Raw genomic sequence first — 23,964 nt, 5'->3', positions numbered from 1 at the left:
CGATGGATAATTCTTCATTTTCCTCTGTCTGGACCCACCATCAGCACTTGACACAGGTGATCGTTTTCCTTTTTTCTCTTCCTTGACTGGCTTCCACTTCCAGTGTGTGTTATTGGCACCTCCTCATCTTTCCAACTTTTCAATATCGGAAGCTCTAAGGGTTCAGTCCTGGAATGTTTTCTCTATTCTGTCTACACTTACTCCTTTTGTGATCTCATTCAATTTCATGGTTTTTAGTATTATTTCTATGTGGACATCTCCCAAATTTTTATATCCAGCCTGAAAATGGGTCTTCTGAACTTTTACCTCCTATAGTGAATTGCCTACTCAGCAACTCCACTTGGATATCTAATACATATCTCAAATGTAACATGTACAAACAGAACCTTCCCCTTCTCAGCTGATGACAGCTACATCCTATGGTTGCTCAGGCCAAAGAGCCTTGGAATCGTCATTGATTCCTCCTTTTTTCTCACAATCTATATGAAAGCCATCAGCAAATCCCAGAGTCCAGCTCTGTCTCACTACCCCCACTACCACTGTCAGTTTTTAGTCTCTCTTTCATCTTTGTCTCCCTAGAGTCTATTCTTAGCTCAACCAGAGTGATGCTTTTGAATGTAAGTTATGTCACGTCTCTCCTCAGCTTAAAACCCTCAAATGGCTACCTCTGTCCCTCAGAGTAAAAACTAAAGTTTGTATCCTGATCTGTAAGTTCTTATGGTCTTCATTGCCCCTCTCCCCACCTCTTTATCTCATCTTTTACTACTTCTCCTCATTCTTACTCTGCATAGCTGCACCAGTTTTCTGTCTTTCAAATACACTGGGTACATTCTGATCTCAAGGCTTTTGCCTTTGCTCGTCTTTCTGTCTGGAAAGCTCATCCCTAATTTCTGCATGATTCAAGCTCTCACAGTATTTGTTTTTATTTCTCAAATGACACATTCTCATTAGGACCTTCTTTGACTACCCTGTTTAAAATTACAGTCTCTACCCCTAATATGGCATTTCTTATCTCTTGTTCCTGCTTTGTTTTTCTCCATAGCTTTTATGACTTTCTGATATCCTGAACAAGTTATTGATTTTTTAAATAATAAGGCTCTATTTTAATGTTGTGTAAATTACCAAGAAGTAGAGATTGACTGTAATTTGCCAAAGACAGAACATTCATTTCACAGCTACACAAGAACAAGGCTATGAGTGAAAAGGCACTCTAATTTGGGATAGTGCGAAGAAACATCGTTTGTATTTTGGACAATTTATAGAGAAAAATTTCCAGGGGATGTAAGAATACTGTTGGTTTATATGGATATAAAGTGAAAAATGAAAGAACTCATGCAAAAATCTATGCTATCTTTATTCTCCCTAGATTTATTAAATCTATATTTACTGCAAATTTTATAAGTGTATTCTCCTGTTATTGGAGACAATGAATGTTTTCAAAGAATTCCTATGCTCCAGTTTATGAAACCATACTCTGTCTAGACAAGGGCATAGGAGGTATTTCTAAATTCTAATAATAAACTCAGAAAAAGAAATAAAGCCATCTCATTTACAATAGCATAAAAAACTTAGAAATAAATTTAATCAAAGAAGTGAAAGATCTGTACACAGAAAACTATAAAACATTAATAAAAATGGAAGAAACATAAATAAATGGAAAGATATTCCATGTTCATGGATTGGAAGAATTAATGTTGTTAAAATGTTCTTATTTACCCAAAGTGGTATATAGATACAATGCAATTCCTATCAAAATCCAATGACATTTTTCACAGAAATAGAAAAAAAAATTCTAAAATTCATATGGAACCACAAAAGACCCTGAACAGCCAAAGCAATCTTGAGTAAAAATAAATAAACAAATAAAGAGGGAGGCATCATATTACCTAATCTCAATATTGACTACAAAGCTATGGTAATCAAAACAGTATGGTAGTGGCATAAAAACAAACACACAGAACAATGGAGAATAGAGAGCCCAGAAATAAACCGAAACATATACAGTCAACTAATTTTTGACAATGGCACCAATGAGATGGCATGGGGAAAGTTTAGTCTCTTCAATAAATGGTGCTGGGAGAACTGAATATCCACAGGCAAAATAATAAAATCAGACCCTTATATTAAGGAATGCGAAAAAACAAAAACAAAAAAACAAAAACCTCAAAATGGCTTAAAGACCTGCACATAAGACCCGAAACTGCAAAACCCCTACAAGAAAACATAGGTGCAGAGCTCCTTGACCTTGGCCTTGGCAATGATTTTTTGGTTGTAACTCCAAGAGCACATGCAATAGAAGCAAAAATAAGAGGGACTGCGTCAAACTAAAAAGCTTCTGCACAGCAAAGGAAACAATCATCACAATGAAAAGGCAGCCTACAGATTGGGAGAAAATATTTGCAAACCATGTGTCTAATAAAGGGATAATATCCAAAATATATAAGGAACTCACACAACTCAATAGCAAAAAAATGAATAACTTGATTAAAAAATGGCAAAGAACCTGAATAAATTTTTCCAAAGGAGACATAAAAATGGCAACAGGTATATGAACCGGTTCTCAACATCACTAATCATCAAGAAAATTCAGATCAGAGTTGCAATGAGATATCACTTCACATCTGTTAGGATGGTTGTTATGAAAAAAACAAGAGGTAACAAGTGTTGGGGAAGGAGTGGAGAAAAGAGAACCTTTGTACACTGTTGGTGGGAATGTAGATTGGTGCAACCACTGTTGGAAACAGTATGGAGGTTTCCTACATAGTCCAAAACTAAATATAGAATTACCATATCTCCAAAATATGATAGAACTATTATAATTCCAAAAATTTAATCTAGAACTACAATAATCAAGCAATCCCACTTCTGGATATATACGCAAAGGAAATAAAATCTCTACTCCTGTAGCTAGCTGCTGTCTCATGTTAACTGCAGCATTATTCACAATAGCCAAGATATAGAAACAATTAAAGTGTCCTTTGGTGGATGAATAGATAAAGAAATTGTGGTATATAATGAAATATTATTCAGCCTTCAAAAATGAGATGCTGCCATTTGTGACAACATAGATGAATCTAGAGGACATTATGTCAGGTGAAATAAACAGAACACAAAAAGAAAAATACTGCGTGATCTCACTTATATGTAGAATTTTCTAAAAAATGAATTGTGTAGAAACAGAGAGTAGAACAGTGGTATTAGGGGCTAGGAGATGGGAGGTAGGAAAGTGTAGGCGAAAGGCCACACAAAGTCACAATTATGCCCCATGAGTAAATCTAGAGTCCAATGTGCAATGTGAGGGCTGGGTGTGGTGGTTCATGCCTGTAATCCCAGCACTTTGGGAGGCCAAGGTGGGCAAATCACTTGATATCAGGAGTTCAAGACCAGCCTGGACAGTATGGTGAAACCCCATCTCTATTAAAAATACAAAAATTAGCTGGGTGTGGTGGCAGGCGCCTGTAATCCCAGCTACTCGGGAGGCTGAGAGAGGAGAATTGCTTGAACCTGGAAGGTGGAGTTTGGGGTGAGCCAGGATTGCCCCACTGGACTCCAGCCTGGGCAACAGAATGATACTCTATCTCAATAATAATAATAATAATAATAATAATAATAATAATTGTACAACATGAGGACTATAGTTAATAATATTGTATTATATACTGGTAATTTGCCAAGAGAATAAATTTTAGATACTCTTACCATCAAAAAAAAAAAAGAGAAAAAAGAAAAGAAAGGTAACTATATGAGATGATAATTTGCTAAACTGTAATAATCCATTTAGTATGTATGTGTGTGTGCATATATATATATACACACACACATATATAAACATGTTGTAGCCCTAGAATCTATGCAGTGAAATTAAAAAAAAAACCTAAGATGTCTTTATTCTTCCTAATTAAATTTATATTTGCTGTAAATTTAAGTTTATTGTCCCATTCCAAGCGCTAGTGAAGGCTTTCAAAGAAGTCCTTTGTTCGATGTTATTAGCGATATCATACTGTATCTAGATCAAAGCATAGGAGGCACTGAAGATTGCAACTAAGACTAACCAAACCACAGGGGTTCTCAAAATTTAGTGTGGGTAAGAATCACTTGGAGTAGGTTGGGAGTTGAAGAAAACTTGTTAAAAATGCACATTTCCTGGCTGTAACATAAGGTATTCTGAACCAATAGATTTGGGGCCTAAGTTGGTAATCTGCAGTTTCAATATGCTCCTCTGGTGATCCTGAACAGGTGGTCCATCTCCCATCCTTTGGGAAACACTGCACCAATGTTTATTATCATAGAAGAAAATTACATAGAAGAAATCTGAAGAAATTTCAACAGAATTTTAGAACATTGAATTATTTAGGGGTCCAGATAGCTTTCTTATTTTTTTGCTGTTCAAATCTTATTTTTTGTAAGAAAAAACTGAATAGCTAGGGACATTCATGATATCAGAAACCTAGATTTCACTTCCTCTATCATTGTTTATAAAATCAAAGTGATGGAGTCTTCAGAACAGACTAAGTTTATTTTACAAACACCAAAAGAATGTATTTGATAGGAAATTAGCACCTGATCGAAGTGAATATTGACATGCAGGGAGAAATTTCCTGAGAAGACTGTAAAACTGGCATTATGTTAGTTTACAAGAAAATGGAGCTGCATGAAGAGGATATTTATTAAATAGTGAAACATTAGGTCTCTCTTTTGTTTGAATTATTTACAATAAACATAAAATACATTTTAAGTAAAATATGTCAACGAATACATAGATAAGAAAAAGGGCACAGGTTTTTTTTCACGCATCTTGTAACCATTTAAAGGAGACCATTGGATTTAGTGCTTAACCAATACATGTTTTATTGTGTAAACCAAATATTTGGATATTAATATTTTTAAAAACTGATAAAGTCTTTATCAACTTTTACTGAACACTGTATTATCTACTTGACTGTTATATTGCTTTAAGAGTCCAGTCTTAACTCGTCTGTGATCCTAAGTGAAGAATAAATAACATGAGAACCTTAAAATTTCCTAGTGAATTAAATTCAGATTGAATCCAGATATCTAAAAATGAAAGTCAAAGTAACGCTATCATAAACAGTCTATATTAGCTTTTCGATTAATTAATAAATTAATTAATTTTTTTAGAGATGGAGTCTACGTTATCCACGCTGGTCTTTGACTCCTGGGTTCAAGCAGTCTTCCCATCTCAGCCTCCCAAGTAGCTGGGACTGCAGACATGTACCACTATGCCTTGCTGAGTAGAATCTGTATTAGATTTTTTAAAATAAACTTGTTTTTTTCTTTTTGGAATAATCTGAGATTTACAGAAATGTTTCAAAGACAGTATAAAGTTTTCGTTTCCCTCATTTTTTTCTTGATTTAATTGACAAATAACAGTATATTTAAATGGTGCAATGTGATGTTTACTTATATGTATATGTTGCGGAATTATTCCTCTTATGTCCCTTGCCCAGTCTCCCCTAAAGTTAACATTGTATATCATCGTAGTACATTTTTGAAAACTAAGAAAATAAGCTAGGCATGGTGGCTCACACCTGTAATCCCAGCACTTTGGGAGGACGAGGTGGGAGGATCGTTTGAGTCCAGGGGTTCAAGACCAGCCTGGGCAAAATAGGAAGACCGTGTCTCTACAAAAAATACAAACATTAGCCGGTCATGGTGGCATGTGCCTGTAGTCCCAGCTACTCAGGAGGCTGAGGTGGGAGGATCACTTGAGCCCCAGAGGTTGAGGGTGCAGTGAATTGTGTTTGCTGGGGTAACAGAATGAGACCCTGTCTCAAAACAAATAACAAAAAACAACATTGGTGCATGGTTATTAATTAAGCCCCAGACTTTATTCAGATGTCACTGTTTTCCTGCTAATGTCCTTTTGCTCTTCCAGGATCCAATCCACAATACTTTTGGTACATTGGCTATATATATAGATGTAAAGGGCTGCCATAGGCTGTATGCTGTACTACTCTGGGGGTGCCATTTACATTGCTGTGCCAGGCACTGTTCATAGTGCTTTACATCTATTAACTTGTTTAGTCATCACGGCAGCTCTAAAAGGTAGGCAATATAATTATCCCTATTTTACAAGTAGGGGCATTGAGGACAAAGAGATTCAGTAACCTTAAAAGATCACATAGCTAATAAGTGGAGAAACTGAGATTCTAGTTACACAGCCTGGGCTCTTAGAGACATTTCAAATTGGTGAGCTTCCTATCCCAACTAACCAGCTATGAGAACACACTTCTTATTCTAAGGAACTGGCTGATTGACCTTAAGCAAGTCACTCAATCTCTCGGGACCTCTGTTTGCTCACCCATGAAACTGTAGAAGTGGATTACATAATCTATACAAGTTTCCTACCTTTAAAACAAATGTATAACATTGAAATATGTATCTTTAAATTTAATTTCCAGCTCAGAGACCTACTGCATTTTTGTACTCTTGCCAAGCAACTTTTAAAAAATAAAATGTTCAGTAAAATCAGACTATTGAATATTAAAATGCCAATTGTATTTTTAAGGTGGATCTATATATCACATAGAGACACTTCTTTTTTTGCCTCGGGTTGTTAGCTTGTTGCTTTTGAATTTTATATGATGCTTTTGAATACTACTCAATTTTACATATACCCTTTGTACGCCAATAAAACTAAACTAAATGTATGTCACTTCTTATGTAGGAATGCACAAGCAAATAAATAGTATATAGCCACATATTTCAGTAGATTAAACCCAGCTGAAATTATCCCACATGCTGGCACTGTAATAGGCTATTGATCTCAGAGTGCATTTTCTGTTTCTTTATAATTGAATTTTGTTCCCAAATGAAAGAGCATGTTCATTTTCAGTTTGTGTTTAGTGAAATAAAAACTGCATCTGGGATCAGTTTCATCATGTGCCCAATGGAGGACTAAGTATGAAGTCCTCCATTATACTTCCATAGACCTAAGTATGGAATATTGTGACTATTTTAAAAAAAGGAAGCATGCCACCTTCTTGGAAGATACTGTTTTTCCCCAAAAGTGCTAAAGTTTAGATTTGAACTGCCATAAAAATTCTGCATGATTATATCCACAAATCAGGATATACACAAAACTATGGATTTTTCCCCCATGAATGACGAGTAATGGAAGATATGCTGCAATTACACAAATTAACCCATCTCTAGAGACCAAAGGAAATTAAGATTGAAGGAAATAGGGCAGACGGCTTAAAAATAAAATAAAAAAGATCTTAAAATAGAAAATATTATGCCAAAACTAGAGGTGATTTTCTTTCTTATGCTAGACCTTCCTTTGATTCTTTTAATTACAATGAGACGGAAATTTTAGGACACCAAGGGAGACAGATTATTCAAAGGCTTTTGCATGCTCTTTATTCTCTTTCAAATGCGATACTCCCCATAATAGTGTAATACCATTCATCACACTGCTTTCAGCCCTCTACCTGAAGGTGACAGTCTTCAGCTGTTCCAGAAGGTCCTGGATCCCAAAGTTCCTGTTACTCACTGCTGATTGGGCATAGATGAGAGCACCTAATTTTCATTCAGCAGCCTGTTGTGGGTACAGGGTTACAGTTGCAATGAAGCAGGGCCTTTCTGATCCTTTTTATTATTCTTCTTTCATGGGGGAGGAGAGACATAAAGTGCCTGCAGTGAAATGCACTGCAGTACATTCACTCTACGACTCATTTTTCAAACCCCAGGGAAGACTTCCCTGCATCTCTTGACGTAAGTCCTTGAAACAAAATGCAGCTGCATCATTGTGCTGTGAAAGTTGTGTGTGGTGGTGGTGTTCACATTGGAGAAGGACACTGCTTCAAAGCACGGGGAGAATGTGAGCAGAGCAAACACGTAAGTGAGAGAAAAGACAAATTGACTTTCCAAATTCTTCCAATCAGAAGGCATGAATGCTGATCCCCACAGTGCCTAGTGTCATTTTCTTGTTTCACTTTGTGTCCAGCTTGAGATTTTGGGAGTACTCATGTGTTAGTAAGGTATCCTCAATGGTTGCACATGGTTGGTGAGAAATATTTTGCAATGGTGAGCAATTTATTTTATTTTAAAATGTGTGTGTATTTATGTATGTATAAACATATGTATTATATTTATCTGCATGTATGTATTCTTAAATTTTTATTAAAAATTAAACATAATCTTAAATGTAATATGTTTTAAGCGTAACACATTGGCAGCTAACACGTTAGCATTGAATATTAGAATTTTAGATGGTTTTATTTTTCTAAAGTATTTATTTTATTAAAATCTTTTTTTTTTTTTTTTTTAAAAGAAATGGGAGTCACTTTATGTTGCCCAGGCTGGACTCTAACTCTTGGGCTAAAGCAATCCTCTTGCCTCAGTCTTCCAAGTAGTTCTGGGATTACAGGCACTGCTGTTTTTCTAAGTATTTAATAATATTAATTACATTTTCAAAAAGTTAGGCAGAAAATTGATTTTAAATAATTTTGATTTAAAAATTGATTCTGTTAGTATGTGTGCCTTTTAATTTTAAGAAATAGTTTTGAATATTTTAAGAGAGAAACAAACTATTTGAAAACATGAGGCTGATGGTTAATATCCAGTGTCAACTTGGTTGGATTCAAGGATACAAAGTATTATTCCTGGGTGTGTCTGTGAGGGTGTTATCAAAGGAGATTCACGTTTGAGTCAGTGGGCTGGGAGAGGCAGACCCACCCTCAGTCTGAGCGGGCACATCTAATCAGCTGCCAGCGGGCTATAATGAAGCAGGCAGAAGAAGTTGGAAGGACTAGACTTGCTGAGTCTTTCGGCTTCATCTTTCTCCCATGCTGGATGCTTCCCGCCCTCAAATGTCAGGCTCCAAGTTCTTCAGGTTTTGGACTCTTGGACTTACATTAGTGATCTGCTTGGGGCTCTCAGGTCTTTGACCACAGACTGAAAGCTGCACTGTTGGTTTCCCTACTTTTGGGATTTTGGGACTTGGACTGGCTTCCTTGCTCCTCAGCTTGCAGACGGCCTCTAGTGGGACTTTACCTTATGATCGTATGAGTCAATACTCCTTCATAAACTCCCTTTCATATATACATCTGTCCTATTAGTCCTGTCCCTCTAGAGAAGCCTGACTAATACAATGAGGAATAATTTAATTTTTCAGTTTTCTAGCACTTAATTTAATTTACATTTTTGGTGCAAATATATCCACATTTGAACACTTTGAAGACAATTACATTTACTTTTTAATTCTTTAAATAATTGAGGATGAATACAAGTCAAAATTGTGATAAAAATAGATTGAATAGAAACAGCAATCATTTGATTGTAGTTTCAGCTACTTAGGAGGCTGAGGCAGGAGGATCCCTTCAGCCCAGGAGTTCAAGGCTGTAGTACACTATGACCATGCCTGTGAATAGTCACTGCACTCCAGCCTAGACAATCTAGAGAGACACCAACTCTTAAAAAAAAATGGAGTATCACTTGTTAAACATTTCTCTCAAAAATGAAGCTCAGGAAAGAAGAAAATTGGGGAAAAAGCTGGGGTTGGGAGGAATAGAAAGACTTGCTTCCAACAAATAGAATAAGGCAAAATGAGAGTGTATATCTTCTGAGGACTGGGTTGCAAAGATAGTGTGACTTCTTTCTTTTGGATCTCTTGCTTTGTGGGAAACTAGCTGCTGTGCTTTGAGGACACTCAAGCAATCCAATGGAGAGAACATATGGCAAAGAACTGAAGCCTCTTGCCCACAGCTACATGGTTCAGCCATTTCAAAAATGAGTCCTATGGCCCCATTTGACCCTGGAGGAGACTGTAGCCTCAGCTGACATGTGAACCTTCTAAGAGACTGAGCCACAATGACCCAGTTTAGCTGCTTCCAAATTCCTGACCTACAGGAATTAACGATAAATATCTATTGTTTTAAGCTGATATATTTTTGAAAATTTTAGTGATGTAGGAATAGGTAATTAATACAACCTCTTTTAATCTATTCTCATAACAGCAACCAAACCATGTTTTAAAAATATGTCAGATCATTTTGTCCAGTTTTTCTCAACAAAGTGAAAAAGTCAGATCATGGACTTCTCACAACTGTCCTATGGCTCTCCATTTCCCTCAGAGCAAAATTCAAAACCTTTAATGGCCTTCAAGGTCTGGCCCCTTCTCTCATGGTTTCCTCACTGACCTCAGCTCCTCCTTGCTCTCTCACTCAGCTTTGGCCACCCTCTTCTCTTTGATGTTCCTCAAACATCCCAGGAATGCTCCCACTTTAGAACTGTTTTACTGGTGGTTCCTGCCAACCCAAAACCCAGTGAGCCACACAGCTAACTTCCTCATTTCCTTCAAATCAGCCTAAATGTTACTGTTCCAATGATGTATATACTGCGATCACTCTATTTATTATATTTAAAATTCACTGCTATCTCTAGCTTTGAGACCCCTCTTGCCATTTGGCATGCTTTAATTCACACTAACATATTATACAATTTCCCTTTTAATGTTTATATTATATAATGCTTATTTTTTACTGTTTTCTTCTCCCAAATAGCAGGAATTTTTGTCTGTTTTGTTTATTGAGATAAACAAAAACATGCCTAAAATAGTGCATGGCAGATAGTAGATGCTCAATATATGTTTGTTGACTGATTTCCTCATTCCTAGCATCTCACTTTTAAAGCACATCGCTCAATAGCAGGCACTCATTCAATTTAAGGCACTGAATCCTAAGTCTTGCATGATCCATCTGAGGCTTTTGAAGAATATATGCAAACACCATAAATATGGCCATCATTCATTCATTCACTCAACAAATATTGTTTATTGAATGCTTTTTAGATTATAGGCATTTTGCTTGTACTGGGGATACAAACATAAATAAAACACAGTTATGATGTAAAGAAAGTTATAGTTTAATAGGAAGAAAAAGCAAACAGTTCATTACAGGAAATGGGAAAGGGTGGTAAGTTAAAGATGCTTTGGGGATACCTAAGTAGAGATATATTTGTCTACAGAGTTTATGGGAGAGGTTTGGGCAAGACGTATATTTGGTTGTCATTGTCATATAGGAAGTGAATGAAGTCACTCAGGAAGGATATACACAATGGAAATCGGAGGTCAAGAATCAAATTTTGAGAAATATTTGCAGTGAGAAGGAGAGGATGCAGTTACAGAGGCAGTTTAAAAATATTTCCGTTCTTTTCGTTTTGGGCATGGGGTAGGATTGCATTTCTCTGGTCACTGTGAAGTTATAACCACACTGCTAGCTTTGGCCAATGGAATGTGACCAGAAATGATGTGTGTCACTTCTCAGCACAGGCAATGCACCAATCAGCTGGTTCCCTTCTCCTTGCCTTGACGATTTGAAATGTGTTTGTCAGAGTCATTGGAACCAGAGAAACTCCATCTTGAATAGGGACTGGGTAAAATGAGGTTGAGACCTAGTGGGCTGCATTCCCAGACAGTTAAGGCATTCTAAGTCACAGGATGAGTTAGGAGGTCGGCACAAGATACCGGTCATAAAGACCTTGCTGATAAAACAGGTTGCAGTAAAGAAGTCAGCTAAATCGCACCAGAATCAAGATGGTGATGAGAGTGACCTCTGGTCATCCTCACTGCTACTTCCCACCAGCGCCATGACAGTTTACAAATGCCATGGCAGTGTCAGGAAGTTACCCCATATGGTCTAAAAAGAAGAGGCATGAATAATCCACCCCTCATTTGGCGTATCATCAAGAAATAACTACAAAAACAGGTGACCAGTAGCCCTCAGGGTTGCTTTATGCAGTAGCTATTCTTTATTCCTTTACTTTCTTAACAAGCTTGCTTTCACTTTATGGACTTGCCCTGAATTCTTACTTGCACGAGATCTAAGAACCCTCTCTTGAGGTCTGGATTGGGTCCCCTTTCTGTAACATGTTGACATGGAGCCTCTGTCAATCTGTTTTCCTTAGTGATTATCAATAGTGAAACTCCTCAAGACCTGTCCCAGACTTGCAGTGTGAGTCAGAAATACACTTTTGTTGGGTTAGGTCACTGAACTATTTGTTACCACACCATAACCAAGTCTACCCTAAGGATTCAAGGAGAGTCTTAGGAAAAGGAGACTTTAAAGAGGATTTAAAAAGAATGGAGAAAGAAGATTCAAGAAGATGAAGATGTCAAATGCCTCGTTGCAAAATAGAGATTGGAAAGTGTTCCTTTAACTTGGCATTTTGTGGGTCGTTTGTGATTTTAGTGTATTATGCAATGTGAAAAAGTATACAGTTTCTTTCAAATGGTGAACAATTAAAGAAAAAAAAGAAGTCATAAGTGTGGGCTGTAGCAGAAGTGTGGCTCTTACTGTTATCATTGACTGATAGAAATCTGAATTCTGATCCCACAAATTTGTCTCCTCCCTTTTCCCTGCTCACTTTGAACTGAAGTACCTCTTTACTCCTTCCTTCCTTTCCCTCCCTCTTATCGCCTTGCCTCCCTGTAGATTCCATCACAGCTTCCCCCATCCTTTCTCAGGGGAATGTCTTAAAAGAAAAGCATATAACTGCCATTTGCAATTCCTCACCTCTTATCCACTCTTCAGCCTACTGCAAATTGACTTTTGACCTCTTCAATCTACTGAAGTAGCTCATGCAAAGAGACTTTTTATGAAAATCACATATAATTTAGATTGTTTTATTTTCTGCCTAAATCTCTTTCATTGTTTGTGATAATACAGTGCACGATTATTGGTTGAGCCATTAATTTTGTATCAGCCAAAGAGAAAGGTGAACCTGTCATTTAAACTGGATGGAATAAGAAATAATATTTTAAAATTAGCAGTAAATAGAAACTTGCACAATAAAAATATTTTTGTGTCACTTGAAATATTACCATTGGTTGCAAGATTTAAAGATGTAAAAGGTGTTTTCTTTCACGTTCGCTTTATTTTTTTCCAGTAGAGATACTGACTGCAGGCAGCTTGCCTCTTTTTTTTTTTTTTTTTTTTTTTTGGCTTGTAGTCACAATACTTGAGCACAAATTTAATGAAGCATTGTTTAATTGAGACTTCCCTGTAGTGAAACAACAATATTGCAAATGTTTTTCATAGGCATTTCCTCACTTAATTTTCAAACAAGTTTTTTATTTTTATTTTTTTCATCATGACACCTGTAGACAGGATCAAACAACTTTTGAAGGGTAGTTGATTTCCTCCTATTTACAGATTAAGAAACTGAAGCTCAAAAGAGACAAATTGCCACATTCACCTTGCCACAGGGTGTGTGTGTGTGTGCATGTGTGTGTGCGTTTTCTGACTCTAAACGTAGAGCAATTTCTACTATGCCCCAGCCACTTGGGTGTAGTATGTGTACAAAAGTGACAACACAGATACAGTGATCCTTTAAAGTAGGTTTATTTTTCTAATTGACATTTTTGTTCAAACATTACAGGATTATACATTTCCAACAATTTTAAGCAATTTTGATGCTTTCCAAAATGTTGTATATTGAATAACTTTTTGCATTAAATGAATTTAGGTTGGCAATAAGGAACCACCATACACTTTAATAGATACTATTTCATGCCACAGTTGTGTTGTCTTTAATGCAAGGATGGGTGTTTAACACTCTTTTGCAATGGGAAGAAATTAAAGGAGTTTGAGTTAAAATAGTGAGAGAAATAATTGGATATGATTGTTACCTTAAATAGAGCCACAGTCTGTTGATTTTGGCTTCTGTTAGTCCTAAAATATTCAACACATTCATAACAAAATTTTTTGGGAATCTCTGTCTCATTTATTAATACCTATGAACCTGCAAAACACTGCTCTATTTGTAAGACTGATACGTGTGTAATAATGTATGCGATAAGCAAAAATCTGAGTTTTCTTTTTTTTTTTTTTTTTTTTTTTTTTGAGACGGAGTCTCGCTCTGTCGCCCAGGCTGGAGTGCAGTGGCGCGATCTCGGCTCACTGCAAGCTCCGCCTCCCGGGTTCACGCCATTCTCCTGCCTCAGCCTCCCGAGTAGCTGGGACTACAGGCGCCCACAACCGCGCCCGGCTAATTCTTTGTATTTTTAGTAGAGACGGGGTTTCACCGTGGTCTCGATCTCCTGACCTTGTGATCCGCCCGCCTCGGCCTCCCAAAGCGCTGGGATTACAGGCGTGAGCCACCGTGCCCGGCCAAAATCTGAGTTTTCTAGATAGCTTTTGAACTGAAAGTAATGGAAACATGACTACTCAGATTTTTAAAAACCAGGCTTTACCTTCCATAGTTCAATTTATGTTAGTACAAATTCTTCTCAAATGTGGTCTCCTTGAGAAGGTGCACAGGCTACTGGAAATAGTGAAGACAGTAATAAGAAGATTAACTGGCTTACTTACCAAGAAAATGAATTCAGGAAATTTGATTCTAGTAGAGAACTAGAACAAGCAAACAGGATGAGCAACCACTTATTGGAATAGTGTATGTAAATTTGAGAAAGAGTGATTTTTTTTTTTTCTCCCAAGGGTTAAGAATATGATGAAAAGCCTGGAGCTGAAAGAAGGACAATATGTATGGGAGACAGTGAGGACACTTACCTGACCAGAGAAGGTGAACAGGTACAATAAGGCTAGATTGTAGTGGCTGCAGTGGGTGTTGAAATACATGTTGAATGCAACAAAGAGGTATTAAAATTTCTTGAGCATTAATTGATTGGTCTAATCCTGGGTTTTAGGCAGAGCATCCTAAACCTTAACAAATGGTGAATTTGGAAGCAAATAGACTCAGGGAGATCAGCTATATTGTTTTGCAGAGTTTTGAATTTCATAAGCTAGTAAAGCTCCCAGAAAATTCTTGAGGACTAACATGTAGTTGTTAACTATTTATCTTGAAGGAAAGAATATTTAGAAAACCTCAACAACAAAATATAAAGAGTAAATTACCACATACTATCTTCACTATTTCATACAGGAATGAAAATTTAACATCAAATCAGCAGGAAGGACATTCTCCCAGGGTAAAGGACACAACACTAAGATGAATAAACTTGATGTTCTTAGAGACTTACTACATTGCCTCTGTTTTCTCACTTTCTCCTCTACCTGTAACTCTGTTTTATAGCTGCGCAGATATTCAGAATGATATCTGAGATCCACTGAGCTAAGAAAATACCATAATTACTCAGGTATAACATAATGAAAACCTGCGAAAGGAGAAGAAAGAATAAGAGAAGGAAGGGAGATGATGGAAGAATGACAGCCCAGATTGAATATAGAAGGCAACAGATTGAATATAGAAGGTAAAAGAAGAAAGTGAAAGATACCTACAAAAATTATACTATGACCTCGTATCGTTTTTAATTTTAATTTAATTTTATTTTATTTTTGAGATGTAGCCTCGCTCTGTAGCCCAGGCTGGAGCGCAGTGGCACAATCTCGGCTCACTGCAAGCTCTGCCTCCGAGGTTCACGCCATTCTCCTGCCTCAGCCTCTCAAGTAGCTGGGACAACAGGCGACCGCCACCACACCTGGCTAATTTTTTGTATTTTTAGGAGAGACGGGGTTTCACCGTGTTAGCCAGGATGCTCATATCGTTTTTAATAGTATTGCACATAACACTGCCCTAATTCATCTTGTAACAGAGTCTGTGGGATGTCGTATCAATTGATTGATGTCCTGCTGTCTTCTTTTTCAGGACCAGACGCCAGAAATGCAATTTGCCAAGCATATGAAGAACATGTTTTTACTAGTTTTTGATAACTGAAAATACTTCTTCATCTAAAACCAGGCTGATCTTGAGAAAAATTTTAAAGGAGATTAGAAAATTCACTTTAACAAACCACCATCATATAGTCACATCAATCTTTCACAGATATTTTTCCAACAATTACCAGAATTCTTAGAGTTTATTACTGATATTTTGTTCTTAACCTTTGACAATTGCCATTTAGCAATTGCATGGTTTTACCTTTGTGGTTGTAGAGTTTCTGTTTTTTTTTTTCATTAGAATTATATAAGTAGAGGAATAGAAACTGTTATATTTGCAAAAAAAGAGCAAAGATGCTTTGTGACTTTGGTAATTATATTTGAAGGTGACTCACAAGAGAAAACTTGTTTAGGAGAGATGGTTAATTTTTTTTTCTTTCAAGCAGACTTTTTTTTTCAAAATCAGTTAATGGCAAATGTGTTCTTTGCTGAATATTAATCTATAGTATCATTTAAGATGTTCTTAATTTATGTTTCTGGACTTCGTTTAAATGTGAAACTCTAGAAAGGGTAAACTAGCTCACCCCACTGCTAGGTAGTAGCTAGTATTGTCTTTGCTACAGGGCATTTTATAGTAAAATTTTGAAGTATATTGAAAAAAGTTACCAGTTCACTTACTATACAATAGCTTGGAATGTGAATGTCTGAAAGAAGAAAAATTCAATAAATGACTGTGGAGTTATTTGGTGGAATTCACAACATAATAACAAGAAAAGGTTTTCAGCTTCGAGCATAATGGAAATGAGTCATTTAATTTTACCCTCAGTCCTGGTACACAGTTTTAGCACCTACTAAGAAGTCTGCTTGCATTTAAATGACTTAAGCAATTATTAAAAGCAAGTTTCAAGAAATAAATGGCATTTGTATAAAAAGGAGACTGGGTTTAAACTGCTAGTGCTTTAATTTTCCATAAAAGCAAATTCAAGTTCAGAACAGGATTCAGGATTTAGTAACAATTCAAAGGTTTTCAATCCCTTAATCTCTTTGTGATAACTATATTCATCATTTAGCCATTTTTAAAAGGAAGAGAATAAAAACGTTAACGCTGATTCCTACCAGCACTTGTGACTGAAAAATTCATTATATATGGTAAATACTTATGGCTCCAAATAGCTATTTGATTTATAATTTTGGTATTGAAATGTAATGAAATACTTCTATTGTATTTGCAATTGCTGGAAGAGTAGCACGAATCATACTTCAAATAAAAGTATTTCTTTTTATCATTTTTCCCAAATGTTTCGAGTATAAGAATGCCATTTCCTTTTCTCTCAGGTGTACAGATCTTTACTCATTGTCTCAAAGGTGATTATTTTGTAATTTGACCTTAGTCTTGCAAAGAAGCTCTATTTAGAGATTTAAATATAGTATTAACTTAGAAAATAAATTTCAACTATTCATACTGTTTTACCTAGAGTTATTACATTATTAAGAGTAAGTATCTTATTAAACTCAATGAGGAGCCACAAAATAGATAAGATTTCTAAAGGAGATAACTGATGAAAAATAAAAGTTGAGAAAATGGGGCAGCTAAGTCATCTGTCAACAGTATTTATACTGAAAAGACATTGTAAATATTAACTTCAGTTTTTCTAGCTTGCCATATGGAATTGCTATTATTGGAAAACAAAACAAAATGTGGGAGATGCCTGACATTTCACTTAAATTTATTTAAACAAAGTTTGTATATGTTCTGAGCCACCTACAATTTTTGAGGCACTATTCTAAGTGCTTATATTTCTTAGCTCACTTAATCTTCACAATATCATGAGGTGGGAACTTTTGTTTTTGATAAGGAAACTCAAACAAGTACAATCTAGACCTCCAAATGGACACATGCTGCTTAGTAGCTATGTGGCCTCTGTTCTGAGTCCTGTGACCATTTCAGAGTTATAGTTCATGATTCCTTCTCGTAGTCCTGTCACCAAGTGCTGTAATTTCATCATTTCCTTGAATTGTTCTTTCTTCTTTTTGCCTGGGTTGTCTCCATTTATGCCTGAATGACCATATATCATAGTCTCTTAGTTTAGTGAATTTCAGGCATCAGTCTGAGGACTTGAATTGATTTGTGAAGAAATTTCAGCATCTGCTCTCTTAACCTAGTGATTTACTTCCGGGTTTCAAAAAAATGGTTCCTACACAATAGCTATTATTTATAGACTGCTGTAGGAACTACTATTTGTAGCCATTTATTAGCACTCACAGGGCCACTTTCTGATCTTCTGAAGGTTCTTTCTGCATCCATGCTTGTTCCCTCTATTTTGCTCTCTATTATACAGCTATCAGAACTATTATTTTAGAATGTGATATAGTTTGGATCTTTGTCCCCATCCAAATCTTATGTTGAATTGTAATCCCCAGTGCAGGAGGTGGGGCCTGGTGGGAAGTGTTTGGGTCTTGGAGGTAGACCCCTCATGGCTTGGTGCTGTCTTCCTAATATTGACTGAGTTCTTGCAAGAAAAATACTTCTGTAAGGACAGAAGTATTGCCCAGCAACTGCTGGTTCAACTGCCTGGGCTACTGTCACCCTTGTTATTGATCCTTGTAGCCAAAGAAAATTATCTTGAAACAATTGTGTAATCCTCCTCATTTTTCCTTTAAAAAAATTATTTTCTTTTATCTCTGTGAATATGCACATAGTTTACTATGACACTCATATTCCCTTAGCAATGTCCTATTCCTGAATGAATATAATTTTCTTTTAGAGAGACTCTCTTGGTTTGTAGCAATTATTTTTCAATATATGAGATTTATCTCGATATTGTATGGTTAATAGTGTTAGTTGCTGTTACTCTCTTCTAAAAAGTGAGGCTAAATTGTAGCAAAATGATATACCTTTTGTTTTGTGGAAGTTTCCCAAAGGAAAGCCATAGTTCAGGTTAAAGTGGTTAAGCCTACGGCATTTCCTTTAGCAAAATCTCAATAAAAGATAAACTAGGTAGTTAAATAATCCTAAGGGTTAGATTACATGAGCAGTCCAACTTGCTTTAAGTAAGCATTTAATACATTCTTATTGAGTAAATAATCTGTTTCCCATTTGTAACTCTCTTCAGACTTACCCTCTATAATGACTGTTCAGTGAACAACTTTTTGCTAGAATGACTCTTGCAAAATGCTAATATTTTGGACAATGACTTAAAAAATTGTCTAACAACCTTTTCATCAAAAAACATACTACACAAACAGATATTTCAACACTGTGATTTCAGGCAATGACACATTTGACAATGTACTTGACATAACAATTTTTAGTCAGCTCCAAATGTATGGATCACATTTGAATTGCCTTCCATGTATGGATGAATCCAAAGCATTTTCCTCTCTGTACATACTCTAAAGTACTTCTGCCTGCTATTCTCTTCATCTCTAAGCAAGAGATGAACATGCAGTATCTTCTGGGAGTCTTCTGTCTGTTATGCCTCTCTATACTTAATCTATATTTTACCCAAAGGTGTTTTTCTGGGATAATTTTACTTTAAGTGCAAAATAATCATGAGCCCTCCAAGTTTGAAATATTAGTGAAAAAAATGTTTCAGAAATAAGAAAAATAAAGCAAGTACAACATTGCCATTTATATATAAGCTGTATTTGTTTACTCCCAAATTGCTGTTTATTACTAATAAGAACACATTTTTATTCAATTGATATATTTTTCTAGCTGTGAAAATTGGGTATCTTGTGTTGAGATGAAACATATCATAATTTTTCCATTAAATTTAATGAAAACTTTTTTTCCCCATTTAAAAGCTCTTTACTTAATGTTAGGGTTTTCGGATACTAACGAAAGTCATTAAGCAAGGGAAAGGTGTGCTTGAAAAAAACTTTGCTTGAGACACTTAATGAGTACTAACTAAGCCCTGTGTGGAAGACCTGCAGTTTGAGAAGCCATCACTGTAGATCAGAAGTCTTGGCAATTTTGTTATTGTTTCTTATCTGACTTTTATCTAAGTTGAGTTCTTTTGCAATATAGCTGTCAAATTTTTGACTCTCCTTTTCTATCTGCCATTTCTCATGGGCTTTATTTAACAGGACGAACAAGTTAGCACCGTCACCTGACTTTGCTAACTTAACATTATTTATCACACCAATTCACTAATATTTATGAAATAATTTAGATGGTCGATAATCTATTATTTCTCCATTTGAAATTATTAACCATAAATCTTTGTTTCCTATAATTGAACACATATTTAAACAGTAACAAGTTTTGCCTTGAAGCTATTTTCAATCTTATATCTTAACTGCTTATCATAGAAAAAAAAACAAAGACTAATTAATAAGGTGAATATTCAACTTAAGAAGTTAGAACAATGGAGCAAACATAAAGGAGTGAAAGAAAGAAATGGTAAAGAGCAGAACTGGTGAATTAGAAAACAAATTATAGAGAACTTCACAAAGCCAAAAGCTGATTATATTAAAAGATGAATTAAATAGACAGTCTTTGACAAGAATGATAGAGAGAAGCCATGTATAATATTAGGAACAAAAGTGGGTAGAACTACAGATACAACAGAGATTTAAACATCATCAGAGACTAGCATAAACAAATATATGCTTATAAACTAGAATAGTTAGAAAACATGGACAATTTTCTAGAAAATTGGTTTATGAAGATATAGAAAATCTGAATATACCTATAGTATAAATAAATATGTATAAATATGTAAAAAGAAAGTGAATCAGTAGTTAAAAGTCTACACAACACATACATACACACTGTGAAATACACACACCATATGATATACACACATACACTATGATATACACACACACATACACTTATCCAGGCCCAGATGGTTTTACAGATGAGTTATAACAATCCTTCAAAGAACTAATAATCATAAAATTGGAAAAAAAGAAAAAAGTACAAATGATATTTATGGAAACTTTTCTAAACTTTTCAAAATTTAATGCTCTCTAGGTCACTTTATGATGCTAATATACCTTGATTAAAAACAAGGCAAAGACATGGTTACGGTGGCTCAGACCTGTAATCCTAGCAGTTTGGGAGGCCAAGGCAAGAGGATTTGAGGCCACCTTGGCCAAAAAAGTAAGACTTCATCTCTACAAAAAATAAAAATTAAAAAAATTGAAAAGAAATGTATGAGAAAAAAATGTTGCAGGATAACACACTTTATGAATACGAAGACAGATATATAAATTTAATATTGGCAAAAATAAATTAAGCAGTGTATAAGTAAATCATAGACAATTATTTCCCCCAGAAATATAGGAATGGGTTAACAGAAAATCTCTGACTATAATTTATCACATTAAGTGTACTGTTAAATTTAATTACCAGATTTTGATTGACTGAAGTGTCAGACACAGACACTGCCTGGGTAAATCAAATACATCTAGAGAAGGAAGTCATCCTAAATTTGAGAAGTGTATGATTTAGCTTTAGCCTTTGAGTTTAAATTTTAAACAATATAGGATTTGAAAAAAAACTTTACAAAAGTGATACCTATTTTTCCTTTGTCTCAAACATACTATTCTTTACATTTCTTTTTGACTCCTTCTAATAAACTAAATAATGATAGTAATAAGAATAAGAGCTAATATTTATCTATTGCTTTTGATAAAATTTGATGATAACCCTCTGAAGGAAACTAAGCTATGGAGTGTTACATAGCATGCCCTTTGCATATTCCAAGTCACAGCTAAAAAGTGTTAGAAAAACATCACTTTAAATTAGTGAATTTACAGTTATACTTTCCATCAACTTAATAGTATGAATATACACTACTGTATATATCTATACAATCTTCATATTTTCCATAGTATTTCACTGAGTTGGTTCACTTCAGTGTTTCTAATGGTTAGACATTATTTCCAAGTTTTGCTATCATAAATACTTGGCTATGACTCAGCTATTTTAAAAATTCTTTTGAACAATTTCCTCTTGGGATGTAGACCCAGGAATAGGATTTCAAAATGTGTTTGAATATTTTAATATTTTGCCATACACTGCCAGATTACTCTCTGAAAAGACTGCAGTGATTTACAATGATCCCTTTTAAACAGACAAAATTCCAGAGCTATAAAAAAAGGACCGATGTTTAAATTTGTGGAAGTCTATAGATAGTTGGTTATATGGCTCTGTAAGAAATTCTAAACGGGTAAAACTTATTTGCATGTTTACGCTATGATACGACTTATTTTCTAAAAAATGATACGAACTGAGGATCCTTTCTGAGCCCTTCTTTAATTTTTAAATATTTTATTTCTTTTATTAAGCAGGGATTGATAGTAGATACATTTCATAAATAGTTAATGAAAAGATGTCATATATAAATGCAAATGGCTTTTTACCTGTGGTGCACCATGGATACAGGACAGCTTGTATTTATTACTGCATTTTGAACAGCCGTACATTTTCTTTTTAACTGCCTTTTGCTAATATCATTTGTCCTAGAAAGACATTTTCATACAAAGTACCTAATGAAGCTCTGACTAATGAGCATTAAAAATCATTATGAAAACTTTCAAATAGGAAAAAATAGGACAAATAGTTCAATAAGCTATACCCATCACTCAGATTATGAGGATTTTGCTGTGTTTGCTGCATCCACCCCCTACTTCTTTGCTGATTTAGTTTAAGGCAAATTCCACAATTAGTATCAGTTCTTCCCTGTAAACTTCAGTTTGCCTTTCTAAGGGAAAAAAACAAAAAACAAAAAACTATTTTCCCATAGTACTACTAGCATAATGAACATTAAAAATAATCAGTTGCTATCACCTAATACACAGCTCAGAATTACCCTTCCCTAATTTTAAAAAGTCTCTTTAAAATGATTTTTCAGAATAAGGATGCAAACAAGTCGACACGTTTGGAGGGGTCGTACCCCGGAAGTCTCTTCACTTAAAGCACTCTCCTCGTTAGCTTTTTCTCCAGGCTATTGACTTGCTATAGGTGTTCTATAAAATGCTCATGCTCTCTGGATTAGGTGTTTGTTTTTGTTTTTTTTTTTGACGGAGTCTTGCTCTGTTACCCAGGCTGGAGTGCAGTGGCAAGATCTCCGCTGATGGTAACCTCCGCCTTCCAGGTTCAAGCGATTCTCTTGCCTCAGCCTCTCAAGTAACTGGGATTACAGGTGTGTGCCACCATGGCTGGCTAATTTTTTGTATTTTTAGTAGAGATGGGGTTTATACCATGTTGATCAGGCTGTTCTCAAACTCTTGACCTCAGGTGATCCACCTTCCTCGGCCTCCCAAAGTGCTGGAATTAGAGGGTTAAGCCACTGCGCCCGGCCTGCTTTCTTTTGATGTTATCATTATTCCTCCTTTCCATCTATTTCCTGTAAATGAAAGTTCTGGGAGTTTGATTAGATTCAGATTCAACTTCTTGGTCAGAATATTGCTTAGGTGGGTCTACGTGCTTTCTATTAATCACATTGGGAGGTACTATGCCAGGTGGCCCCACTAGTTGTAACACAAATTGATCAGTGATTTCTGGTGGTGATATCCTGATGCCTCCGACTGAAAAGTTTGCCATCAACCTATGACCTAATGGTTTTATATATGGATGGTTATTGCTTGAATCAATGCTTTCATTTGGGTTGCAAAATGGTCATATTTTAATGTTACAATTCCTTCAACATTTATTAGTTGAAATTCCTCTGTAAAGAAAAACTTTCTCCTATGATGGAATAAAACTTTCATAAATATTTCAATCCAATGTAAATGAAAACATAATATGATATTTTTTATTTCTATGGATGTGTCTATGTTTATCCTCTGATTCAATAATTAGCCTTATGATGCTTTTATTGAAGACTTATTTGATCACCTGCACATTAATATTAAAATTTCAAACCTCATGAAAAGAGAATACTTAAAAGAGAATCCCGTCTAGCCACTTGATACATTGTTTCCCTCCGATTCCATTTGCAGAACTGTTATACTCTTTTGCAAATCTATCATTTTTTCCCTCTTAGATGCAAGGCGAAAGGCAATCATCCTTAGCTTATTTCCATAATGCAAATACAAAGGAAAATGGAAACCAGATTAATTGATTAGATTAGTGCATTTTTTTAAAAAAAATCCTACCAGCTGTCTCTTCATGGAGTGAAATATCCAAAGTCTTTGCACTGCTGCTCCTAAAGTAGCTCTGCCCACAGATGGCGGCTTGAAGGAATCCCATAGTTCATCATTAAATGTGGATGTCAAAATTTCTGAACGTGCTGTGAGGAAATTGTTTAATTTTTTCTACTCTTTGGTGCTAACTCAGTTAAAAAGAAAAACCAAGAAGTGCTGTAGGTTA

At 35.5% G+C, this 23,964-nt stretch overlaps 1 long non-coding RNA gene across 1 annotated transcript; it reads left to right on the top strand.

Moving 5' to 3' along the window:
* The first annotated feature begins 7,711 nt into the window (after positions 1-7,711).
* LOC126932474 (uncharacterized) lies at positions 7,712-15,226 on the top strand. The gene is made up of 3 exons (XR_007718203.1): positions 7,712-7,860; positions 14,460-14,552; positions 15,055-15,226. It is a non-coding gene; the product is annotated as an uncharacterized LOC126932474 (long non-coding RNA).
* Positions 15,227-23,964: the final 8,738 nt, after the last annotated feature.

This window comes from Macaca thibetana, chromosome 12, assembly GCF_024542745.1.
Source record: "Macaca thibetana thibetana isolate TM-01 chromosome 12, ASM2454274v1, whole genome shotgun sequence".
Classification (NCBI taxonomy): Eukaryota; Metazoa; Chordata; class Mammalia; order Primates; family Cercopithecidae; genus Macaca; species Macaca thibetana.
The sequence above is the reverse complement of the archived record's forward strand: the minus strand, read 5'-3'. Positions and strand labels throughout refer to the sequence as shown.